The sequence below is a fragment of the Peromyscus maniculatus genome, chromosome 9 (genome assembly GCF_049852395.1).
Source record: "Peromyscus maniculatus bairdii isolate BWxNUB_F1_BW_parent chromosome 9, HU_Pman_BW_mat_3.1, whole genome shotgun sequence".
Classification (NCBI taxonomy): domain Eukaryota; kingdom Metazoa; phylum Chordata; class Mammalia; order Rodentia; family Cricetidae; genus Peromyscus; species Peromyscus maniculatus.
The window spans coordinates 53,937,443-53,947,857 of record NC_134860.1 but is presented as its reverse complement, the minus strand read 5'-3'; the positions used below and the strand labels follow the sequence as shown (position 1 = coordinate 53,947,857).

The 10,415-nt window shown below is 43.7% G+C and overlaps 1 long non-coding RNA gene across 1 annotated transcript; it reads left to right on the top strand.

Annotated features, from left to right (window-relative positions):
• Positions 1-529: 529 nt before the first annotated feature.
• Positions 530-3,059, top strand: LOC121832300 (uncharacterized). Its single transcript, XR_006075914.2, has 2 exons — positions 530-805; positions 1,807-3,059. It is a non-coding gene; the product is annotated as an uncharacterized LOC121832300 (long non-coding RNA).
• Positions 3,060-10,415: the final 7,356 nt, after the last annotated feature.

Here is a 10,415-nt window from a genome sequence, read left to right as displayed (position 1 = left end):
GGGAGGCAGAGGCAGACAGATCTCTGTGAGTTCCAGGCCAGCCTGGTCTACAGAGTGAGTTTCAGGGCAGGCTCCAAACCTACACAAAGAAACCTTGTCTCCAAAACAAAACAAAAACAAAAACAAAAAAATAAAAGGAAACACAAAGTCTGTGTGAAGCAGCTGTTCCACCATTTGCTTGAGGTCTGGGGTCTCTTCCCCCTGCCCCCCACTCCCGGGTCCAGGTGGCTTTTATTTATTTTCAGCAGTTCTAGCCAGCCTTTAAGTCTGGAACCAACCTAGATTAGTGAGATTCCAGGAGATGTTCGTAGCTCAAGGCCAGTATGCAGTTTCAAGTGCAAACACAGACTCCAGACTGGGGGGTGGGGGTGGGGTGGGGTTCGGTAAATGGGAAGTGCTGGCAGGACCTCAGAAAATAGTATATAAAGTACTTAGAAGGTGGCTGGCTGTATGTCTGTGTCAAGTGTAGGGTGGTATGACATCAAACTGGACAACAGTTTCCACTATCTGGTCCTTTGGTACCTCCTAGGTTTTGCAGAGTTGAAGTTCTGCTCAGCTGCTGGGTCCTGCACAGTTCCTGGTTTCTGCCAGGGACAGTCTTAGCTCCTGTCACTGCCTTGGCCCTTGTGGTAGTCCCTGGTGTCATGTGATACCTGGAAGTCTTGATTGCTACCAAAGAAGAAAAGAGTGGGGCCAAAGTCTTTACTGCTTCGAGTCTCCTGGGCATCCCTCTGTGCTGTGAGGAGAGCAGTCCTCAGATAACTGTGATGCAAGCGCCTGGAGAGATCCTTAGTCATAGACCCAGGTATTGGATTTTTGCTTTAGGCACAAACTCCTCTTCATTTGACCAGAGACTGTACCCAGTGGTATTCTGGGCAAAGGGGCTCTGAGAAGCCTAGATCTGGCTGATGGACTGGCTTTGAAGAAGGGCAAGCTCAGGGACACTTCTCTCTAGGAGAACTGCTGTTTGAGGCTGAATTTCCTGTCTTTCAAAAGAATCCCACCTATGCCGAGGGCCTGTTACATCACTGATCTTATCGACAGATGATGGGATAGCCTGCCATGAGATATCATGTATTCCTAGCTTGCTCTTCTGAGTTCACATATTCAATATCTTTTGAGGTCTTACTAGACATGGGGTGACAGCATAAAAATTGTGTCATTCTCTGCCCTCTAGAAATTATGGTTGAGTCCAAGAGGTAAAATTAATGAGGAAAAAATGACTGACATAAGAGAAAAATTATTTAGAACTAAATGGCATGGGTCTAAAACCATTAAGAATTTAAAGAGGGGTTGAGGATTTAGCTCAGTGGTAGAGCCCTGGGTTCAATCCTCAGCTCTAGGGAAAAAAAATAAAAAATAAAAAACATTTATGGGGGGTGGTATGTTTTTTAAACTTCCTCCTCAAAATTCACATTGAAATTTAATCCTCCTTGAAAAGTCTCACTAAAGAGGTCAGATCAAGATGTAGTTCAGTGGTAAGGTGTTACTCCCTTGTATAGGAAAACAAATAAAGAAAACATAGGAGTGGGACCAGACATTGCTTTTAAGAAGGGATTAGGTCCAGCCTGGGCTACAAAGTGAGTTCCAGGAAAGGCTCCAAAACTGCACATACACACACACACACACACACACACACACACACACACACACACACACACACGATTAGGTCATAAGGGCCCTACCTCCGTGAGTGGATTAGCCAAGTCAAGGGTTGACGAGTGAATGGATCTGCCATGCAAGGCTTTGCCCCTTGGATGCACCCCTCTTGCCACGTGATGCCTTGTATTTCTTGGTTCTCTGCAGAGTCCACGACCATCACCAGATGCAGCCTCCAGAATAATGAACCAAATTAAGCCTCTCGTCTTGATAAATCATCCAGCCTCATGTATTCTGTCATCACAGTAAAAACAGACCAAGGTTGGGGGATGGGATGATTTTTTTCCAGAGCCCAAGACCGAACCCAGGGCCTTGCGCTTGCTAGGCAAGTGTTCTACCACTGAGCTAAATCCCCAACCCCGATTTTTTTTTTTTTTTTAATTACTTGGCCTCCTTGGCTTTTCTTTCTTTCACTACGATTTAGGATTTATAATTCTTCTAGGTTCCTTGATGGCACCCTCCCTCCCCCCTCCCCTGCCCCACCCCCAGGCTGCAAGGTCTGGTGTAGAGGGCTGTTCACCAGCTGGCCATGAGGTGTGACTGTGGAGATCCAAATGTACAGGGAAAAGGGCCCAGGTGACAACTGGAAAAGGAAGCTCTACCTCCTGTTTCACATCCGGACAGGCTGGTGCCTCTCCTGCCCACTCGCCCTCTTCTTGTCTCTGGATTCCTCTCCTACACAGTGGACTGTCCCCACCCAAAGCCCTCCCCACACACCTGCATCTCCCCAGTGTGCCAGGCTATGATGGGGCAAGCATTTCTCTGCTGACCAGCGCTGCCTGGCATTGAAATGACAATGGAAAAAACAAAAGCAAAACAAAGCTGCAGCCTAACACACCTCTATATTGTTTCCTCATTTCTTCATTATAGGAAATGCCACGATTGGAATATGAACGTCCTGCCAGGGAAGGAGGCTGCTGTTCAGAAACTGACTCATAAACTTCAGTACAAATTCTGCTCAGGGCTGCTAAAGACTGAGGCCAGAGTCAACAGTGGCATTAGCAGAAGCATAAAGGGGCTGTCGGGGGTTCAGCAGAGCCAATGGGTTTGCCCCAGGGCATACTCTCCCCTCTCTTGTGGCTAGCTCCCTTGAAATGTAGTGCTTCTGGGACATAGTAGCTCACCCAGTGTTTATTCCCTGCCACTTGGTTTCAGTAGTAAGGAGCTTTCAAATAAGTGTGTGTGTGTGTGTGTGTGTGTGTGTGTGTGTGTGTGTGTGTGGTTATTGTTATTTTGTCTGAAACAAGATCAGCAGGTTCATGTATCTTAGGCTGGCCCTGAATTCACTATGTATAGTCCAGGATGGCCTTGAACTGGCAGTGATCTTTCTGCCTCAGGTTCCAACGGGTTGGAGTTATAGGCATTATGCCTGCCTTAAAATAAATTGTATTTAAAGTGTACAGCATGATGTTTTGATAGATGCAGCAAGATTTAGTGGATTCCAACTGGTTAATACATCCACCTTCTCACATCATCATCATCATCATCATCATCATTTGTAATAAGAGCCCAAAGCTACCCTCTTAGCTGATTTCCAGCACACAATATTGTAACTATAGTCCTTGTCTTGTGTTTAGCTCCTGGGAGTATTGATTCTACTTGCTTTCTGCATTATAGCCCTCAACATTCCCCCCTTCTAGCCCCATAAGATACTGTTTCAGAAAGCAAAAACTATCTTTTTCCTCTTTGAGACATGATCTCACTATGTTGCACAGCCTGGCTTTGAACTCCTGGACTGAAGCAGTCCACCCATATGAGGCCCCTAAGTGCTGGGATGATAGATATATCACTATGTTTGGCTTAACTCTTTCCTTTGAAGAGGCAATTGGAAAAAAATGATTGTGATCAGAACCTAGTCTAGAAAATCCCTCAAAGGCATATTCAGAGGCTATTGTTCCCATAGGTTCACAACCATCATATAATACTAAAATATATTCAATTAAAATTATACTTCCTCTAACAAAGCCACACCTCCTAATAGTGCCACTCCTTATGGGCCTCTGGGGGCCATTTTCATTCAAACCACCACAGCAGGTTTGGTTAGACATTTGTGTGTGTGTTATGTGGAAGTCAGAAGACAACTTGTGGGAATTGGTTCTCTCCTACAGTGTGTGTTCCGGAGACTGCACTCAAGTCTCATGCTTGGCACCAGACATCTGGAGTCATCACCTGGTATTTTCTTTTACATGGTGCTGGAGACTGAACCAGGGCATCCTGCATGGTAACCGAGCACCCTACCTCAGTTACGTGGCTGCTCTGCCACAGGCACTTTCTCAAAGCAACTTAAGGGAGAAGCAGCTTATTTTCCCTCACAGTTTAGGGGAACAGTCCATCCATCATGGTAGGAGTTTGAGGCAGCCGGTCACAATGCATCCAGTCACGAAACAGAAAGTGGTGCTAGTGCCCAGCTCACCCTCCCTTTTTTTATTCAGCCTGAGAACCCAGCCCATAGAGTGGTGCCAAAACATTTGGTGTAGAATTTCCCACCTCAATGAACCTAGTCTAGAAAAATCCCTCAAAGGCATACTCAGAGGCTTATTTCCTGGTGACCCCAAATCCTATCACGTTGATAAACTAGGTTAACCATACAACTCCACCCCTTGTCAACTTGACACACAAACTTACCACTTTTTTTTTCAGAGCTGAGGACTGAACCCAGGGCCTTGCGCTTGCTAGGCAAGCGCTCTACCACTGAGCTAAATCCCCAACCCAAACCTACCACTTTTAAGTACAACCTTCCATCTCTGTAGTCCCTATCGGCTCACAACCATCTTATAATACTAAAATATATTCAATTAAAATTAAGAAATACCCATAGTCTTTAACAGTTTCAACATTGTTTAAAAGTCCAAAGTCTGAGTCTCCTCTGAGACACAAGGAAATCTCTTAACTGTGCTCTTATAAAATAAAAACAAGCTACATACTTTCACTATACAGTGGCAGAGAACAAACATTCCCATTCCAAAAGGGAAGAGTGAGGGCAGAACAAGGAATGACTGGACCAAAGTGAGGCTGAAACCTAGCAGGGAAGACACCAAATCTTACAGCTCCACATCAGGCATCTAGGGACCATGATGGATTAATTAATTAATCAATTAATTTAATAATTAATTAATTAAAAGGTTTGGGTATCCCTGTGCTCCCCGCTCTACTGTTTATGGTACACACAGCCTCTCTCTTAGGCCAGCTCCACTCCATGCCCGAAACTTTGCTCAGTCGACATCCCATGGTGTTGGTATCGCCAATGTCCTGGGATATTCACCTTCACAGCTTCATCCAGTGGCCTTTCAAGGCCCCCTTGTATGGATTCCAATTCTGCCTCACATTACCTGGTCTTAGAAGCTTTCTGGAATTGTGAAGTAAGATTCTGTGACACGACCCCCCCCCCCCAAGTCTTGTTGTCTCTTTCATGATTACAAAATCGGTACCATGTGGATGATGTTGCCAAATTCTGCTGCTAGCTCTAGATAGACCTGGAGCCCTTACATCATTGTGTGGTATTGAGTAGCCATGTGCCTTCCAGGCCGACTCTGGGGAACCATATCCTTAGATGGTTGTTTTGGAACAAAGTTGTTTTGGCTTCATTGACAGTTGAGGTGGCTTTGTCCTCTCAAATAACTTCACATTTTCGAAAGTCAGAGCCTTTGGCGATAGGGTCTTGTCCTCAAGGCACCTTTCTTACTGCTCCAGTGCAGAGTAAGTGACTTCCTTTACAGCCTCTTTTTCAGTACCTGGCTGTCACTTCCTCAGCCTGAATGCTCTTCTGCTGTGACATTTTTTTCCATCACACAAATCCATTATCTTTAAATGCAACTTCAAGTTCTCAGGTCCTGAGCAGGATTCTTTGCTAGAACAGCACATGAATGACCTATAGCCCAGTTCCTGATAGAGTCCTTATTCTCCTCTGAGACCTCTTGACCTGGGTCTCTACTGTCTTCATTTCAGTATTCTGATCTTCAAAATTCCTACAGAATAGCCCACCACACTCTGCTTAGTGTTCTAGGGCTTTTCTAGCCCAAAGTTCTAAACCCTTCGATATGTTTCCTGCAAAGCAATTCCAAAGACCTAAGAACCACATGATTTGCTTTGTCCAATCACACTAATTTTCTGTATTAGTTACTTTTTTGTAGCTGTGATAAAAAATACCCGACAAAAGCAATTTATGGGAGAAAATACTTGTTTTAGATTACAGTTTGAGGGCAACAATCAGGACATGAGGATCTGGGCTGCTTGTCATCGTTGATCCTGAAATCAGGATGCAGAGTGTGAGGATGCAGAGTGTGGTTAGCTCATTTTCTTCTTTTTATTCTGCCTGGAACCCTAGCCTGTGAAATAGTGTAACCACAGTTAGGGTGGGTCTTTCTGCCTCAATTAACCTGATTGAGGAAATCCTTCACAGACATACTCAGAGGCTTGTTACCATGGTAACTCTAAATCCCATTAAGTTGACAATCCTAATTAACCATCACAAGCATACCTGAGATTGATAGTTAAGATTGTCAACTTGATAGAATTTAGAATTACCATGGAAACAAATCTCTGGTGGTGTCTGTGAGAGAGTATCCAGATTAGGCTAAGTGAAATAGGAAGGCCTGCCTGAAATATGCCCATTCTATGGGCTGAGGTCTAGGACCTAAGTACAGGAGAAGACAAGCTCAGCACACACATTCATCACTGTCTCCTGGCTATGGAGCAATGTGACCAGTTCCCCCAAACTCCTGCCACCCTGATTTTCTTGCTACAACAGACTGTACCCTGGACATGGGAGCCAAAAGAAACCCCTTGTCCTTAAATTGCCTTTGTCAGGCATTTCATTGCAGCAACAAGGTAAGGGAGTGATACATATACACAGTAGGTATAATTTGCTTTATCAAGAATCTTTGAAGCTAGGCGTGGTGGCACATACTGACAATCCCAGCACCCCACAGTTTGAGGCAGGAGGATTATTAGTTCCTAAACAGCTCAAGTTACAGACTGAGATCCTGTCCTATGAAACTAAAACAAAAAGAGCCTTGAAATAAAACCAGGCAAAAGGCCAATGACATTCAGACAGCCTATTAGAAAAGCTGAGATGACTCCTTCCCTTCCATGCCCACAATAAACGTATATTTATGCACCATTCTCAAGGTGAGCAGAGCTATTTTAAGAGCCATAGTAGAGAATATCATAAGAGGCATGGTCCCTCTTGTGCACACATTACTAGTTGATCTACTAGCATAAGAAAGGTCAAGTTTAAGTGATGATCCAAGGGAATTAAGTAAGGGAAAATTTCAGATTTCAGTTCTTTTCCCAGTGATGCAAAGGAAGCGTGCCCATTCCTCACATTTCCATGCTTGAGATAATGATGCCAGGCTAGGTTTGGGGGTGTTTTGGAAGAATGACCTTGACCTTCTACAGTCAGGGTTGCAACAAACTAGGCATACATAGTGATTACTTCACTATCTTGGCCATCTCCCTTTCCTTGATGTACTTTGAATAATTGTCCGTGATTACTCAACAGCTCAAGTCAGCATGAAGTAAGTTGCTCTGACTGTGAACGTACCTGAAACCAGAACTTTGAAATAACAAAAACTTACTCTTGAAAGTGGGACAAAAGAGAAGGAATACAGCAGGTAGCCCTGGAGCCATTTACTCCAGGCCTAGGCTCAGTTCTTACTGATCTAGAGAGTGTCTCACCACCCACAAGAGAAGGATTAAAACCCTGTAGAGGGCACAAGGTCTTTGTGCCCACAGATAAGCACTGGGAAAACCAGGAATGTAAAACACACAAGCATGTCTCTTCAACAAAAGGGATGTATACCTGTTTTCCACCCTGAAGACTGGGATTGGATGTAGTTAATAGCCTGGTGATCTTCACTGTCTGTAGAGCCAGGCCCCACCTGAATCCACCAGACTATTATGTTTATCCCAGACTCTTCCTCCATAGACCTTTATTTTGAACATTGTTTCTCAGTCAACAGAACCCATCTTTATGAAAGAGGCCATATGTACTTTGTAAAGAGTTTCAATATAAACATAATATGGTGGTATTTTATTTGTACTGAAATGTGATTTTAATTGTATGTTAATAAAAAGTTGTCCGGGGGTCAGAGCTATTAGAGCCATAGCAAGAGCGTGGCGGTGATGGTGCACATCTTTAATCCCAGCACTTGGTAGGCAGAGCTAGGTAGATCTCTGTGTGTTCAAGGATACTGCCAACATTGGAGACACACACCTTTAATCTCAATACCATAGAAGACCTGGAGGGCTGTACATACAGGCATGTACAAGGCAGTCATGTGTTTGGGTTTACAACCAATGAGAAGGCAGAACAGAAAGTCTATATAAAGATGAACAGACAGGAAGTAGCTCTCTTTTGGAGAGGTCTCTTGGCTTAAAAGGTTAGCTACATCAGGTGGGTAAGGCTCTTAGCTCTGATCTCTTGGCTTTCTTCTTTGCATTGGTTCTGTGTTTCTTATTTAATAAGATGGTTGGTTACATCTACATTTGGCACCCAACATGGGGCAACCTGCAGCATGGCGGGAATGAAGCCTCTGCAAGTGGCACATTAAGCTGTGTGGTGGATTTAGCCTTTGCTAGCACAAAACAAAAAAAGAGGTTTCTGGGCTACATGCTGCTTGCATAAAAGCATAGACCCACGATAGCTCCCAGAGCTGGCAGTAAATGTACCACCGCCATGTTGGGAAGCTGAAGTGGGCAGAGCCAGCAGCCATAGTGCTGTTTCAGTCTTACAAATGCTGCAGCAAAAGCAATAGATTCACAATGAGACAGATTCAGATATAATAGTTTACAATGTGTGTAAAATATACATAGGCTTGAAAGAGACAAAAAAGGTGATATATACAGTTATGTAAACAAATACATAGTTTTAAAAAATAAAGTCTTTAAAGAGACAGTAAAGTTAATATAAAAAATAAGCCATGTAAAGATGAATATTATACAGAGAATCTGGATTGTATTATCTTTGGGATTTTTTTTTTTTTTTTTTTTTTTTTTTTTTTTTTTTTTTGGCTTTTCGAGACAGGGTTTCTCTGTGTAGTTTTGCGCCTTTCCTGGAACTCACTTGGTAGCCCAGGCTGGCCTCGAACTCACAGCGATCCGCCTGGCTCTGCCTCCCGAGTGCTGGGATTAAAGGCGTGCGCCACCACCGCCCGGCCATCTTTGGGATTTTTAACTGCAGAAAAACATTTGATTGTAAAAGATGCTGAGTTAAAATAATATGTATATTTTAAAGATTCCTTGACTTCAAAATTTGGATGTAAGGATGTGTTGTTTTGGAAAGGAAACTCTGCTTTTGTTTCCACAGAAAGCCAGAGGCTATGTATGGATTTGTTCCAGATTAAGATACATCAGGTTTGACCAGCCAAGACGCCCCGAAAGGTCTCCGATGACACCATGGCTCAGATGATCCAACATCCAGAGTGGGTTGAAGGCAACTGGCTCACACAATACAGTCTCATGGACTATTCTATAATCCTAAAAATTTTTTGTATCCCCATAAGATACAGCGCCCCTCTCCAGCAGGAAGTAGTAAGAGAAGCTACGCCCAAATTCCCAAATTATATGTAATTTTACTTTGTTAAGGTTAAAACCTTCCTTTTTGAAAAAAGGGGGGGGGGAGTGCTGTGGGATGTTCTGTATGGCAAATGTGTTGCTCTGATTGGTCAATAAATAAAACACTGATTGGCCAGTGGCTAGGCAGGAAGTATAGGCAGGACTAACAGAGAGGAGAAAAGAAAGAACAGGAAGGCAGAAGGAAACACTGCCAGTCGCCACCATGACAAGCCGCATGTGAAGATGCCAGTAAGCCATGAGCCATATGGCAAGGTATAGATTTATAGAAATGGGTTAATTTAAGATATAAGAACAGTTAGCAAGAAGCCTGCCATGGCCACACAGTTTGTAAGCAATATAAGTCTCTGTGTGTTTACTTGGTTGGATCTGAGTGGCTGTGGGACTGGCGGGTGAGAGAGATGTTTCCTGACTGTGGGCCAGGCAGGAAAACTCTAGCTACAACATTTCTTAAGTTTCATTGTACACAGGGATTGAGTTCATTATCATCAGGACACTTTTTCCCTAAATTATGCTGTGCTTAAATATGCCTAAAATAAACAGCCTGTTGATAGACTCTAGAAATTCAAACCAACACGGCTACTGAGTCGTGTTGAACAAGATTTCCTTCTTGCCTCATTCAGCTCATTACTCTGCCTGTCCTGGTGTTTGCTGAGACCCCACCCCCCAACTGGTGCCCAATGTGAGGGGCTCAACCCTCAAAGAAGGTGAGAAAATTTTTCCTTAAATAGAAATAGGGGGTATGATTTCCTGTCTTCCCACCCAAGGGGTCACAACTCTAAGTGAGAGAGGGGAAGGAAACCAACACAGGTTTGTGACAAAGCATCTTAGACAATCACTGAGATATTTGCTAAGATCCAAAGGAACCAAGTATCAGAGCAACAGCTCTGCAACTTTGTACAAACAACCATAAAATGTAATCCTTGTCTTCCTAGACAAGGAACCACAGATGCTGAAAATTAGAAACATATAGGGGTCAATGTAAAAACAGCCCATGAGAAAGGAGATAAAGACCCCTGTCCATTGTTTTGCAACCTAGACTGCAGTGACTTACTGCTCGGATCCAACTCCTGGAGAACCATGAAGAGGAAGAGTCTCTGGACACATCTCAGCAGGAGGCTACTGCTCCCACAGTTAAGGAGAGTGATTTAGGTATGCTACCTCCTTTCAAATAGCCCATATTT